The sequence below is a fragment of the Phalacrocorax carbo genome, chromosome 3 (assembly GCF_963921805.1).
Source record: "Phalacrocorax carbo chromosome 3, bPhaCar2.1, whole genome shotgun sequence".
Lineage (NCBI taxonomy): Eukaryota > Metazoa > Chordata > Aves > Suliformes > Phalacrocoracidae > Phalacrocorax > Phalacrocorax carbo.
The window spans coordinates 108641955-108658102 of NC_087515.1; the positions used below are offsets into that span (position 1 = coordinate 108641955).

The following is a 16148-nucleotide window of genomic DNA, read 5'->3' on the forward strand; positions in this document are numbered from 1 at the left end:
GTGAGCAGGGACAGAGAGCGAGGTGGCACCATGGCTGTGACAGTCTCACACCTCCCTCCTGCTGACAGAAGTGGCAGCATTCTCCACCTCTGCTCATCTCCTTTCCTTCCCCGGCTCCAAGTCACACCGTCTTGCTGCTTGCTCACACTGGCTTTTGTATTCCTAGTGGCTCAGAAACTGATTTAACCAACTCGTCTGGACTAGCAATCAACCCATGCAAAAAAACCCAGGAAATAATCTTCTGTCTGATTAGCAAACTGAATGGGCTTCCTGGGAAGCCACATGGGTGAGAGAGGGACTGTGAGGAAAGATCGGGACCAAGGGAAAGGAAGGACGGCAGCAGGTCTGTCCCCATCCCTAGCAGCAGACCAAGGACACCAGGACTTTATAGTCTCTAGCAAGCGAACAAAGGGAAGCAAATGGAAATTAACATCTGAAAGACAGTGATCACACTTACTGCACCGTCCTCCTAGAACACACACTTTGCAGTTGCTTTCAAAAAGTAGGACATAAACATGTCAGAACTTCAATCTTAGCACCAAAACCAGCCCTAATTAAAACATAAATACGCACTGCATTTTAACAGGTAATATGTTATCAAGAAGTCTTTCAGGAATTTGGTATTTAGTCAAAGGAAATACAGAAAAGCAGACAGAAAGTCAGCTGCATACTAATCCCATATAACCCCACTGGCTGAGGTTGTAAGTAATGGGGGTATAGGTGTCTGTAGTCTTTTGCAAAGTCCATACTTAAGCACCATTCCTCATGAATCAGCCCATCAGGGCTTATTCAGCGCTGGAATAATGGCCTCAGAAGGACTTTTTCTACATAAGTGTTTTATCGATGTGGCCTACTGTTCATTGTCAGAAAAGGATTAGACATGTGGTTTTGTTTGCATTACACTCCACCAAAATATTTGCTCAGTGATTGGAATAAATGAGGGATGCAAACTGCTATCCCTTATTTAGATGTGTAGTTAACTGCCTGTAGACATGCAGGACAGCCCCCTTACTCAACTCCCAGCTGAAGTGAGGATTTCCAGATTTAGAAGCACAATAATAGACTGAATTTGTTCTTTACAAAAGCACCTTCTTTAGTTATAGCTGAAGACTGTTATGTTTTGTTCGTCACCCACACAAGAAATACATCACACATGCAACCCATGTCCCAGATGAGAAAGAGAAGCTGCCTATGAGTCACTGCATCTCAGGTGCCAAGATTTATAAAACAAGCATTGAGTGTTGCAGTGTGAACTGAGAGAAGATACAGCAGATCCCCCTGTAAGCATCATTAGACATGACACTCCACTTTACTGAGAGCCTTTTCTAGATTATCTGAAAGTTTATTGTGTTTCAAGGAAGCATTTTAATTTTGATTAAAATAATCAAAAGAGCAAAAATCCAATATTCATTAATGGAATATTGAAAAATGTTATTTTTCAAAAGCCTCAAAATACCATTACAACTAGCAATATTTAGCTCCTAAACAACAGGTCATGGAGGACAGGAGAGGTACCCGAGGACTGGAGGAAAGCAAATGTCACTCCAATCTTAAAAAAGGGCAAGAAGGAGGACCCAGGAAAGACAGTCATCCTCAACTCCATCTCCAGAAAGGTGATAGAGCAGTTAATCCTGGAGGTCATCTGCAGGCACGTATTGGACAAGAAGGTTATCAGAAATAGTCAACATGGATTCACCAAGAGGAGACCATGCTTGACCAACCTGATAGCCTTCTATGATGGCATGACTGGCTGGGATGACGAAGGGAGAGCAGTGGATGTTGTCTATCTCGACTTCAGTAAGGCATTTGACACTGTCTCCCATAGCATCCTCACAGGCAAGCTAAGGAAGTGTGGGTTGGATGAGAGGACAGTGAGGTGGACAGAGAACTGGCTCAACAACAGAACTCAGAGGGTCGTGATCAACGGAGCAGAGTCTGGTTGGAGGGCCATAACTAGTGGTGTTCCCCAGGGGTCTGTGCTCAGTACAGTCCTGTTCAACATATTCATCAGTGACCCAGACAAAGGGATAGAGTGTAACCTCAGCAAGTTTGCTGATGATACCAAGCTGGGAGGAGTGGCTGATATGCCAGAAGGCTGTGCTGCCATCCAGCGACACCTGGACAGGCTGGAGAGCTGGGCCGAGGGGAACCTAATGAAATTCAACAAAAGCAAGTGCAAGGTCCTGCACCTGGGGAGGAACAACCCCTTACACAAGTACATGCTGGGGGCTGACCTGCTGGAAAGCAGCTCTGTTGAAAAGGACCTGGCAGTGTTGGTGGACAACAAACTGACCATGAGCCAGTAATGTGCCCTTGAGGCCAAGAAGGCCAATGGTATCCTGGGATGCATTAAAAGGAGTGTGGCCAGCAGATTGAGGGAGGTTATCCTCCCCCTCTACTCTGCCCTGGTGAGACCACATTTGGAGTACTGTGTCCAGTTTTGGGCCCCCCCGTTTAAGGACAGGGAACTGCTTGAGTAAGTCCAGTGGAGAGCTACAAAGATGATGAGGGGACTGGAGCATCTCCCTTATGAGGAAAGGCTGAAAGACTTGGGTTTGTTTGTTTGGAGAAAAGAAGGCTGAGGGGGGATCTTATCAATACTTATAAATATCTGAAGGGTGGACGTCAGGAGGATGGGGCCAGACTCTTTTCAGTGGTGCCCAATGACAGGCCAAGGGGCAATGGGCACAAGTTGGAACACAGGAAGTTCCTTTTAAATTTGAGAAAAAACTTCTTTCCTGTGAGGGTGCCAGAGCAGTGGAACAGGCTGCCCAGGGAGGTTGTGGAGTCTCCTTCCCTGGAGACATTCACAACCCACCTGGACGTGTTCCTGTGCCCCCTGCTCTAGGTGTACCTGCTCAAGCAGGGGGTCGGACAAGATGATCTCCAGAGGTCCCTTCCAACCCCTACCATTCTGTGATTCTGTGGGACTTCTCAAATTGGCTTTTTTTTTTTTTTTAAAGTTCCACAATTAAAAACTAATCTTTACCCAAAGTTCACATACAGACAATGCAGAATGTCTTTTTAGATATAAAACAATATACATTTGTCCATATGAAAAGCAAACCTATTCCATAAATGCAATGAAGGAGCCAGTCCTCTGAACCAGCATCAAAATGAGCACCCTTTTAATGTGTCAAATCCATTCTGCAGTAACTCACTAAGACAACCAGGGATTAGCAACACCAATCAAAATAATTTATATTATTTTGGTATTGCTGCATCTAGTGGTATTTTATCCCCACTCCTGACTCTATTGCCCTTTTCATATGAAGGTGTCAAGACTAAGTAATACATCATGTTTGAAACCCTACCCATTTGTTGTCATTCTGCATAAAGATATTAAAAAAGAGCTGTAAAAAACCACAGCACCCAAATCTTCTCTAGAGCCCAGTGCAATTTGTATCTGTAAGTAAAATGTTTCATAGAAAGCTATGATGACAACACATTTTCATAAAGAGTAATTATTTTTTTTAAAGTTAGTACTACAATTACAGTAAAACTGGAGAAAAACTATTTTAATCTTACAAAAATATAGGATTAGATTTTGGAACATTCCTTCAAAGAGGAGCTCTTTCTTCTGAGGCAGTAACACTTCTAAGAGTTGACTTGAAGCTTTTTTCATTAATTTTTCAGCACAAAATCCCCCAAAATAAAGAGTGAGGCAGATCACAAATGCTGCTCAATATAAAGAGCACACAACTTCTTTTGTTCTCTAAATTAATATAATTATACTTAATGAGATATTTTTTGTATATGGAAGATAAAAGTTGTTAAGTCACAACCACTGATTTCTCAAGAGGAAATTTTGTCAGACTGTCTTCATTTCCTTATATAACAGAATAACAAGCCATATAGATAAAGGAAATAAGAGTGTGCATTGCATACATTAGTTTAAGGGGTTTGATACAGGCCATTCACATAAATAAACCAGAGAAATATGGTTTAGAGGAAATCTCTGTAATCCAAGTGTTCAACTGGTAGGGAAAAAGATGATAAGCAAAGACTAGTTATTGAACTGAAAGTTTGTATCAAGTAGAATTGGGCAGAAGTCAGCAGACTGAGGGAGTCTACCCCAGCTGCTGACTGTCATTTTTCCCCTTCCTCATCTCTAAATAATAAATGAAGCAACCAATAAAAATTATGCAAACACCTATGATGATAGCATGGGATTTTAGGTTACTATATTAACTTTTGCATAATAATCCAAACCTAAATGACATGCATTCAGTTTTTCAAATAAAAATCTAGGACACCTAACTCCTACTTCAGAGTCTCACCCTCATTATGTGTTTCACAGTGAAAACATTTGCTCCTTAAAGATATACGTAGACAACAGAATAATACTTTAAGGAAGAGTTTGCTACTGCTGCTTTCTTGTATTGAATTCTCTTAGCCTGTGGTTCTGTACCTAAGCATCCTCCCTAAGAGAAATTACCAACCCCCCAAAACACTTTGCTAACGGTGTTACCTCTTGGCTCTTGTTCTCAAACACAGCCACATGTATAAGTATATATAAGTAAGAAGAGTCATTACAACGAAAATGAACTCTCTCTTCTACATAAAGCCCTAAAACCTGTCTTTGTTAGTTCACAAAAACATGAGAAATACTAATGGTTACCATTTTCCTCCTTCTTGCAACACTCCACAGCTTAACGATTTAAGTTGTAAAAATACACTTCAGCCATACAGGCTTCCACAGAAGCTAAGCCCATCACTTTGGAGCATTACATCTTCCCTGAATAACAGAAAGAAAACAACAGGTCTATGATGCCTAGTAAACCGAATACTCTCAGATTATTTTTCTGGCCGCACGTTATCTGCTCTGTGCTAATTTCATGGAGCTCAACCAGGAAATGTTGGGCAAAGCGTGAGGCTGCATGGGCCAAGAACGTGCCAGGGAGCATGCTGACAATTTAGCAGTTGGACACTCGAGAGTCGCATTCCAGCACCTGGGAACGGTCGGGGTCTCACGGCACTGTCACCAGCCGTGGGTCAGGAAGCGCGCCAAGCACTACGCAGCAAATGGGGTGCACATACACAGTTGCTCAGCAGGCTTCCTATGTGCTGTTATGTGAGCAAGGTTTTACATATATCTTTAAGATCTAGATGTATGGCAAAGCAAACGAGAGCTGTGCTGCGGATACTTTTTATCTGGACGAAAATAAATTCTGTTCCTGGTAAAATCTTTATTTGAATTATCTCTGTCCATTAGTCTTCCCCTCCTTAAACTGCCCACTCTTAACAGTAAACTAATTATATTTCCAAATTAGCAGTGAAAATTAACTTTTAACAATACTTTTATTTATTTAAACACAGTGAAAACTTCTAAATATATAAATATTAAAAAACACTATGCAGCTGTTACTGTCCTGTACAATACAATGCTTCTGTGGTGGCACTCCAGAATGCCCTACAGTGTGCAGAAATGAAAACCGTGGGTTCCTGTTAATACATCCTAATTGGGCAAGACAACATTTGGGCACATAAATTCATGGCAGGTTTACAAAAAAATTTTATAAAATAAAGCAATAAATATTAAAAGACATTATAATTGTTTGGAGTATGAACACCACAAAGGATATACAGAGAACTGTACAGGTTTCAAATACATTCAACTTAAACAATAAGCAACTTAAAAGAAAAGTCTATTTAAGACATTCCATATCATTCTCTGTTTGAAATACAGGAATCCCTCTTGGAGAAGGGACCGTTTTTCTCAGAACAAACCATGCACTGAAATTAAAGCAGAAACTTTTTCATAAAAACCACAGTAAGTAAGGTTTTAATTTATTATTTTGTTTTCTAATTACTGCAAAACAACATATGGAGAGGAGAGTTAAGGCTTTACGCTCATTACTTTTATAAAAGATTAGACTTGGTGTACTTTAATGATCTTACTTCAGATTCCTTTTTGCATATGTTTGACTTGTAAGGATTCTGTTGCTCCATCAAACTGAGTACAATCATGAACTGTTCTAAATAAAACTCATTAAAAGTAGGGCTGCCAAGACAACATCCTGTATTCCTGTCACACACCTCAAAAGGTGGCAGTTTGCAGATCATCGTGGACCAAATGCCAAAATAGGTAAACCTGTCACTGATCTGCTGCCAAGTAATAAGCACTCACTAATCAGCAGCAAATACAAAACGGGGTGTCCTAAGCAGGGCAAATGGGCAAATTCTTGATGAAGAGTCACAGGAGCAGCAGCGGGAAGGAGGACACCTCTTCTCCTCTGCTTGCTCCACCACAGCCATGCCCTTCTCATCTCTGCCTGCAGACTGAGTAACCTACAACTTCACCAGACCTGGGGGATTTCCCCGAGATCCCTTCATTGCTACAGAGAGGATATAGGAAATGGCTTTCCAGTTTTTCAATTTTAATTCATGACAGAAAGATTTATCATGGCACAAAACCACTATATTAAAGATCTTTAATAAAAAAAGGGAAAGCAAAAATAACATTAAACTACTGCTTCATTCATCACCATCACTCTCTCTCTATATATATATATTTAAATGTGACCGGCCAATTCTAACATGGATATAGAACACTGTATAATGTGATGACTTAAAAACACTTACCTTGCAACATAATGTACATGTGCAAAGCACTCTCAGGGCATTAGCATGGAACTCTACATGTCACACTCACATTGGACAGAAATGCTGTAATTACAAAGACTTCAAATCTAGTATCACAACTACTAGTATCACTGCCATTTTTAAAGGCTATGCAAGTTTTTTACTAAACACAACCTTCTATGAATTAATTATAGTGCACTTAAACCCGAATGCAAAAGCTTTCAGAACATTAACTTTAAATAAAGTATTTCATAAGAGCAAAGACAGTGGAAAACATTCAGAACTTTGGTTATCCATCTCTCATCTTCCTGGCTGGAAATAAGCAAAAACAAAACTGAAGGCTCGTTTGCTAGGGTATAACAATAAGATTTACAAAATATAACATGAGCATAAAAAGTGCGTAAGAGAACTCTATATGCAAATGGAAAATTCTAGGGATGATGTGTAATTTCACCTTCTGTTTACAGCCCTCTTAGGCATTACTTTTACTTAATAGCATTATTTTTGGGTAGATCTGCTCTTCCACATCACCTGTATTTCTGAACTTTAGAAGATCCCTGTAATGATTTGGTGATCTCCCAGCATTTGTCATAACTTTTTCTTGTCCAAAAATGAAAATATTCTGTTACTGTGCTTGATAATGTTAGATGCAATCAACAGAACAAACCAAACACTGTGTTATGCTTACGCTTATTAAATTTGCTCTGGAGGACTATTTTCCAGCGTACTGCTCTCACATATAATGGATTATAAACCAAAATCATACATTCATGAAAACACTACATGAAAATCAGACTAAGTAAAACAAACAAAAAGAAATCAAAAAAAGTAGGACTGCCAAGTTTCTCCAAAAACAGTATCCATCAAGACAGAATAAAGCCGAAGCATCAGATTTACCATTGGCGAAATAGAACAATGCATTTAAACTCAAGTTTAGAAGATCTGCATTTGTGTTAGCCCATCATACCAAACGCATCTGATTTCATATTTTAAACTGAAAATATCTCTGTATCTTTTAGCTTTGGACAAGAAAAAGGCAATGTGGATGAAATCAACACAGTCATATAATACACTGACGTTTGAAAGATGATGTTGACACATTAATGACTCTTATTGCCAATCTTCAGTAAGAAGAAAAATGCTGAAACATTTGCCAATGAAATAAAATCTTGATCTTTTTAACAGCAGCGAAGATAAGTATCTCACTACCTTGTTTAAAGGGTTAACCAGTACTTCGGCATTTAGGACATGAATGAACTTAAATTCAGAGATACTTCCTCAGAAAAGCAATATCACTGTGTCCTGGTTTCAGCTGGGATAGAGTTAAGTTTCTTTGTAGTAGCTAGTATGGGACTATGTTTTGGATTTTTGCTGGAAACAGTGGTGATAATGTGGAGATGTTTTAGTTGTTGCTAAGTAGCGCTTACACTGGTCAAGGACTTTCAGCTCCCCGTGCTCTGCCAGGTGCACAAGAAGCTGGGAGGGGGCACAGCCGGGACAGCTGACCCCAACTGACCAACGGGATATTCCATACCATATGACGTCATGCTCAGTATATAAAGCTGGGGAAGAAGAAGGAAGGGGGGACATTTGGAGTAATGGCATTTGCCTTCCCAAATAACCCTTACGTGTGATGGAGCCCTGCTTTCCTGGAGATGGCTGAACACCTGCCTGCCCATGGGAAGTGGTGAATGAATTCCTTGTTTTGCTTTGCTTCCGCGCGCAGTTTCTGCTTTACCTACTAAACTGTCTTTATCTCAAAGCATGAGTTACCTCACTTTTACTCTTCTGATTCTCTCCCCCGTCCCACCATGGGGGAGTGAGCGAGCGGCTGCGTGGTGCTTGGTTGCTGACTGCAACCAAGTTGCTAAACCACGACACACTGCAGCAGCAAAATGGAAATATCTGAAACGATACTACTGTCGTAAGTATCTTAAAAACTGAAAGGTTCTCAAATGCTAAGTGTGGACCATAAAAGAACAAGCCCTGTGCGCAACCCCCTGCCCCAAAGGTAGACACTTTTAAAAGCTCCAGTGAAAACTACTTAAAGCTTCTCTACTTAAAGCTGTTCTTCTATATGTGATTGTAAACTGTGTGGTAATATAATCTTTATGGCTTTAGTTTGACAAATTAAAAGGAGGCAGTAGCTTTAGTTTGGTAAGAATTACCAGGAATAATGCAGACTACTTTCAAAGGATGGATTTTTCATTGTTATAACCACTATGATACTGAGAGATATAAAAAGCCTGATTATGTACGTGTAAAAGACAATGTAGTCTCTTATTCATCTGTAAGGCTAGTTATGAAATGTTGATTGGTGACAACAAGAAGTGCCAAAACAGAAAAATAACAATGACTTCATATATACTGAATCTGGAAAAAAGGTGTAAACTAGTTAGCCTTCTCCTTTCCAAAAAGAGGGAGCAATTTAATAGATTCAGAGATCTATTAGATTTAACAGGTTAAAATAAATACAATGGTCACTCTTTAACTTAGATTATTATCATTTGTTTAGTTGTCTTCAGATGTTTTAATAAGGTAGGTATTGTCACAAATGGATCCCTTTGCCATTGGCAAATTCAGAAGAACAAAATAAGAGAAAAACATTAGTTTTTTTCTAACCATTGAAGATTAATTACTACCCAGCAGAAATAACCTATACCATAAATGCCAAACTACTACATTTCTCAACACACAACAAAAGATCTGCAAATGCCAGCAAGACTACATTGCTTATGTCTACTTTATTCTTATTCTTTTTTTATTCAAGGTCATCCCAGCAGGAAATGAAAAACAGCCATCAGCATAGTAAAAACATTCAAACAGAGCAGAGCATGAAAATTGCACAAAAGAGGTTATATAATCAAGTCAGAGCAGTAACTGGATGATGTCAATGGCACTTTAATGCTGCTTTAACTGTTGCCCTGTAAAAAAACGTGTCACTTTGTTGAACAAACAAAGAGAAGGCCACCACTTTAAAAAAATAAAACCCAACCCCACTTTCAGCTACAGCGCTACTTATAGTAATTCTCACTTCTAGCAGCATAACATTTCCTAGATTACCAGAGAAACCAAGATTTTTGTGGTTTTTTTGGCCTGGTTTTAAGATTTAGCCCTAGTGATTCTTCTACAAACAAAATTACATTGTTCTCCTTTTTCTTGGAGATTCAGTTTGTGGATGAATTCTTCCCAATCTAATTACTAGAAACAATACGTGATTTTTCTCTAATTTACATTGAGAGATTTTTATGATCTCTACATCAGCACTCAGCACATAAAATAAAGCCACTGTTTTTTTCAGATGGGAAACAAAAGCATAATTCTTACATGGCCAGTGGATATCATAGTCAATAATATTTAGTATACCATAATTTTTTAAACAAAAGTAAATGGTAGGATCACAAAAATACTGAAATCTGTAGAACAGGATGCAGAACATTTGGCAGTATTCACCTTGACCATAAAACCATGCTTATGAAAATATACAGAATTAAATCTGGATGATCTATCAATCATCTAATTAAAATAATACCTGAATTGCACAAATATGTAAGATTTCTTGAAAGTGACTTGGAGTTTCTAAGTCTTAGAAAATATATTTATCAGGTACAGCTTTGGTGAATGGAGAGCTCATGATATAGCCTCCAACAGCTAAGGATTTGTTTTAACTAACAATTATTTTGCCATTCGAGTTGAAAGGAAAACATTTAAATGTGAACTCAATGAAAAGCAATACTGTATTGTGTTACTAAGTCTGTAGATCCCTCTGCTGCCCCTGTTGCCAATTTTTCCAAGCAGCTATGCAGTGCCATTAACAGGACTCAAGCAGGATTTGCTGGTTCAAAGTTTTAGGCATGTAGGCTTAATTGTCAAGAATTATACATGTATATTTTACTCTGGCATGATCATGGCTCTTTGTCTCATCCACCTTCAGAGTCTTCCAAAATCCATCCACTAGAGAAATACTGTATATTGAAATGAGAAATTTTCTAATTATTTCTAATTCTTATGCTATGTTAAAACAAAACAAAACAAAACACCAACACCAACAAAACAAAACCAAAACACACAACCAAAAAACCCTCCTTTGAACAGTATGGGTAAAATTCAAAGAGATGTAATGCTATTTCTGCAGTCTGAAGAAATATCAAAAAAAGGCAAAACCTGTCTTTATTCCTCTCATGAGGATCTATTTCTAAAACAAAACAACGAAAAGGTTGTTGAAAGTACAGCCATATGATTCGTTATTATTTTTGACAGAAATATCCTTGGGAAAGGGTTGCTTTTTTGTCCTGCAATTTGTGCCATGCCCAATAAAACAGGGCACAATAGCTGTGCATGAGTGCTGTGCTAACAGAAGTAAATGATGGTTAAGGTCCTGGATCAAGCACAGTGTGAACTGATGATTGGCACAGTCTGTATTGTAAAGAGCTACTGATACACTGAAACATCTTTAGAGGATTAGTGACAGTTGGAGATGCAACCTCTTCTCAGTTTCCTTCTCAATATTTATGTTTCAACTGTACTTTTTGATTTAAAAAAAAAGTTTCTCCTTTCTAGTAGGTTGTAGAAGACGCCAAAAAGGGAAGCTGACTAGTTTATGGCATATCATGAACCACTGGAAAAACTGATAACAGTTTCATTTGGTTTTGTAGTTAATAGTCATGTGAATTACTACTGTGAAAAACCCCACAGAAATACTGCTTTTATACTACAGTCATAAATTAGTCCTTTTCCCCCTCTACCATTTTGCAAAATAAATAATGTTTCTGCACTTCTCTGTCTCACAGGGATGCTTAAGACTAAATTCTATATCCATGAAATATTGATATTCTCAGAGGAAAGAACTGAAAGCCAGAAAGAAACATTCTCATCCCCTGACCTCCCAACATGGGACAAGTCACACAGTGGTAGAGAAGCTCCTTTCTTAAGGCAATTATTGCTGTCAGAGCTGAACCATCCCTTTGGGAAAAATATAAAACTGTGATTCAAAAGACCATGAATCAAGCAAAGCCTAAAGCAAGACATTCTGGTAGTTAACTATATTCACTGTCAAAAATGGGATAGTCTAGCCCTGTGTCCAACTTCAACATGTTTATCTTCAGATTCTGCTCACTAGAAGCAAACAGCTGAAAGTGAGGAGTAGCATTGACTGTTTTTCTTAAAATAGGACCTGAGGAGTAAAGCATTGAAGTTCATACATGATTTTTTTTTTTTTTGCAGCAGCAGACTAATTAAAAAAAAAAAATCTTAAAATACCAGATACGGGCAGGCAGGAAAACATACTCACAATTCTTTATAACAAGGATTTCTCTGATTTTTTTCTATGGTGGGTTAGCTCTTCCTTTCCTGCCAGGAAAATGGATGCAGGCGCAATTCAAGCAAATGAGCGTGCATATTTATAAAAGAAAATACGCACTGATACAGAAGAGTCACCTGTGTTTTACCAGAGTGTCAGAGGTCTGATCGTTTCTTAAGCCTCCTTCTAGCCCTGACACACCAGCCCCTCTCCCACAGGAGTACCCATCTGGGTACATCCCACACTGGGAGAGTATCAGTGGAGAGCTGAGGGCCATGAGCTCTCAGCAACAGAAGATCCTAGAGCTGAAAACTGGGCTTTGATTGAGGGCTGGGAAAGAAGTAACAGACTGGGCAGGTAAACTAATATATTAGTATAAAAGTGTGATTTCCCCATCAGTGCAGTTACGGGGGCTTTTCCTTCCTCAGCACAGGAACCCTCACCGATGCAGCGCATATGAGCTTGCATTATATTTGTTATACCAGTAAATAACATCCAGCATTTACAATGTCAATGACCTTACTAAAGAATACCCATTTTGTCTCCTTCAATTCAAAAGAAGTCTTGCAATACAAGATCAACATCAAGCCAAAGGATGTGGAAAATTGAAGGAATTACTGCATCTAAAAATAACATCTCAACTTGACTCAAAAGCCTTCATTCATTGTAAATCTATGCGTCACTCTTCCCTCTCTACTAGGTGAATTTTATTGGAATGTATTTCCAACCATTAAGTACCTTCCGGTTATTTCCAATACAGAGATTGCCGTATTTGATTCAAACAGACTCAGAGGTGTTGCTAGAATTTATCTGGATACTTGTTCTTATAGAATGTCAAGGACATTTTACTATTAATATGGAAAGCACTACTGGCTTGCATACGGAGTAAAAACAAAAATTCAGGATTTCTATCACTTGGCTGCAGACTGGCTTCCTCGTTTCAGACAAAGCAATGGCTCTTCCTTCCACTTTACAGAAAATCCCAGGTCACCTCACTGAAAAGGCTGCAGCTCTTGGAACAGAATTTTCTTCTTCCTGAGGTTAACAACAGGCTGCCAGAGCAGGTAAGTTAGCTGTTTTCTTGCTCTCCCTCCAGCTCCTCCTGCTCCTGGTAAAGGAAACTGAACAAGAACTGGGAGTGACGGGGCTGCATTAGGACTCCAAGAAACTCAGAATATTAGAAGATAAATATCACTCCACTGATACTTATCTCCTCATTCCTCATGAGTGCAGACAGCGTCAGCACAGGCATCTGTGCGTTCCTGTCTCTTGGGAGAAGAGAAGCTGCTTTCTGCCTACAATGAGCAATAGAAGTGGCTACTAGAAGACATTGAACCTTAAAGTAGTCAGCTGAATGACTTTCAGGGAAGGGAATCTCTGAGAACAGAGATTATTCCTTCCTTTTTCTTCTTGCTATGTCCATGCTAAAATAAATATCAAAATTATAAACAAAAAAACAATTAAAGCAATTCACTCATTTCCAGCTCCTGCTTCCTACTCATTAGGGGACAAGTTATCTTACAGAATACATCAAGAGAATAAATAAAAGATTAGTAAAAAATATTACGCTTTATATCTTTTTATAATATGCCATAATTTGAATCAATCAACACCCAGCTCATTTTACCTTGCATTGCAAAAGTAAAACTGAAATGAATAAAATGCCTGCAACTTCTTTCCCTGCACATTTCTTCTATCTCTACCTAAAGTAAATCTGGATTGACCACATTAAAAGAACTTGGAAAACTGGATTACTGCAAATCATAGCCACGTCCGAAATTTCCAAATAAGGGTTACAAGTGTTGTGTGTGTTTGTTGGTTATTTTAAATTCCAGTGGCCTCAGGAAATCACATCTCTCTTGCTTTAAGTCATGCACCCTCTTCCAGCAGTTCTAATATTGGCAGTATTAAGTCAACAGCTAATTAGAAAGCGCTTTTTAATACCTCCATAATTATTTCATCACATCAACAAAGTACCAAAAATACCAAAAAGAAGCATGAAACACTTTTAGACAGAAAACGTTTTTACATACTTATATGTTGTTCCTAAGGCCAAAAAGCTGATTTCCAAGTATAAGCGAAGACAATTCCGTACTACTTCAGTCTTCACAGTTTAATGCCATTTTCAAAGTTATAATTCAATCTGATTTTTCCATTTTGAACATGTTTCAGCTCACATCCTTGTTTTCATCACTGCTTATCAGTTACAAACTAGCTATCACTCCGGCCATATAAATACCGTTTGGGCCATGTGGAGAGCAACTTCACATGCTTCCCAATAACTCATCACTGCTAACGTGGACTCTCGAGGGGTCGTTCCCAGAGTTCAAAAAGAAAGAGAAATGCTTTCAACCACATGTGTATGCCACAAAAGGGAAAAAGGAAAGTTAAAATATTTGATTAGTCTTGCAAAAGTAGAACGAAAAGGAAATATTAGAAATATCTTTAAGGTCAACACATGGCTACTTTTTAGGAAAATCAGGTGTTTTAAAATAGCCATATAATAAATACCTAGCATGACAATTCAATGGATGGGAGATTAATTAAAAATTAATTTGGGAAAGTCAAAATCGTAAACGTTGCCAAAGAAAGACATTGCTTTTGCTGCCGGGCAGGAGCAGCAGGCCCCGGGAAGCGCAGAGCTGGGCGCAGGTAGCTCTCAGCTCCCAGGCAAGGAGGAAAAGCTGAAGGGGACTTTTTCTGCCGGGAGATCTCAGCAGGGGCACTTACAGCCTTCTGTGTGCCCAGAACCTGGCCCTTCGAGTTGTATCACAAATTCAGCTTATTTTTAAGGTTTTCCCTGAGGGCAGGCCTGTTTCTATGACAAAGTGAATGGCCACAGGGGCCAGTTAGCAGCTTCCCTCAGGAAACCGCTCCTCCCCTCCTGCCACCTGTCAGGCCACCTTTCACCAGAGCTAACACAAGTGGCCAGGGACAACACAGGCCACAAAACCAGAGAAACGATTCAGAGTGAAACTAAATTTTTTTCCCTTGTTTATTTTTCAGCTAACACTGAGAACTGACTGAGAAGACCAAAGGCAGGAATAAGCAACTACTGTTGGCACCCAGCAGCCAAAAGAAAACCAAGTAATACTCACAGGGTGTTTCTGGGTTGGTTTTTTTTTTAACTGCAAAGGGGTAGAATCTCTGTTTTGTAGCTTAAAACAGAAAATTGAAACAAAACAAGTAGGTACATACTGGCATTAACATACTAAATAGACCAGCCAAATACTTTAGACTTACTATTACTATTTATACTGTATATTACAAGAAAATCTCTAAAAAAATGTTTCAGTACTATCTGCAGCCAAAAATTAAAAAAACCCCGAATTTCAATAAGCAGATATATCTACTAATAACTTTTCAGCTTTGAGTAATAGATTCTTAGAATGTTTCTACTACCCAAAAATACATATTTACATGTCTTAAAATGTATAAACTTCTAGTACTCTGCCTGACTAAGAACATTGCCATATACATGGCTTAAAAGCCCATGAAAAAATTCTTTCCCACTAATATTATTCACCAAATGTTAAGTTCACCTAAAAAAGAATTATCTGGACCCACAGCTAAACTATCATCACTGTAAGATTGGTCAGAAGTACAAACGTACCCTCTGATCCAGAGGCATACAAATGCCAATTTATGGCTGCAATTTCCACAAATACTTAAGACACCTTAAGTAGAATTCAAGAGGCTGAAGAGTGCAAGCCACAAACCCAGCAATTAACCTCTTAAATACATAAATTTCTACCAGTGAAGCTTCCTCAGGCATCAGATGATGTACTACTCAGCAGTGTCGTGGCTGAAATCTCTCCTGAGAGATTATACACTTGCTCTGGTCTCTGGAGGGACAAATCCTTCCTATGTCCAAATCACAGGGCTAAAGGTAAGGCTGAGCTGAATGGACATTTTGTTTTCCACCCACTGAAGCTTTGTCACTATGCAGTTAAAAACAACGGATTTACGGAATGAAAGAGAAACTAACCAAGAGAAAAAGCAGCAAATTTTAAACCCACAAAGGCATTCAACAAGTTTTTCAAATCCTGGTGCTATCGGAAATTTCTTACATGTAGGTCCAGATCTTAAAAATAATTTATTTTATAGGCACCTACTATCATCTCCAATTATCGCCAAAGTTCAAAGTTAAAAAATAAAATAAATTAAAACAAATTAATTCCACTCCAATCATCAGCTTGTTTTAAAAGCAATTTTTTGTTTATAATGTCCAGAAGATTGGCTCCTGAAAAATGAAATAGCCCTT

At 38.7% G+C, this 16148-nt stretch overlaps 1 protein-coding gene across 1 annotated transcript in view; it reads right to left on the reverse strand.

The window, feature by feature from the left end:
- PXDN (peroxidasin) overlaps positions 1–16148 on the reverse strand; it is an 88786-nt gene that overhangs the window by 60118 nt on the left and 12520 nt on the right. The window lies entirely within an intron of this gene.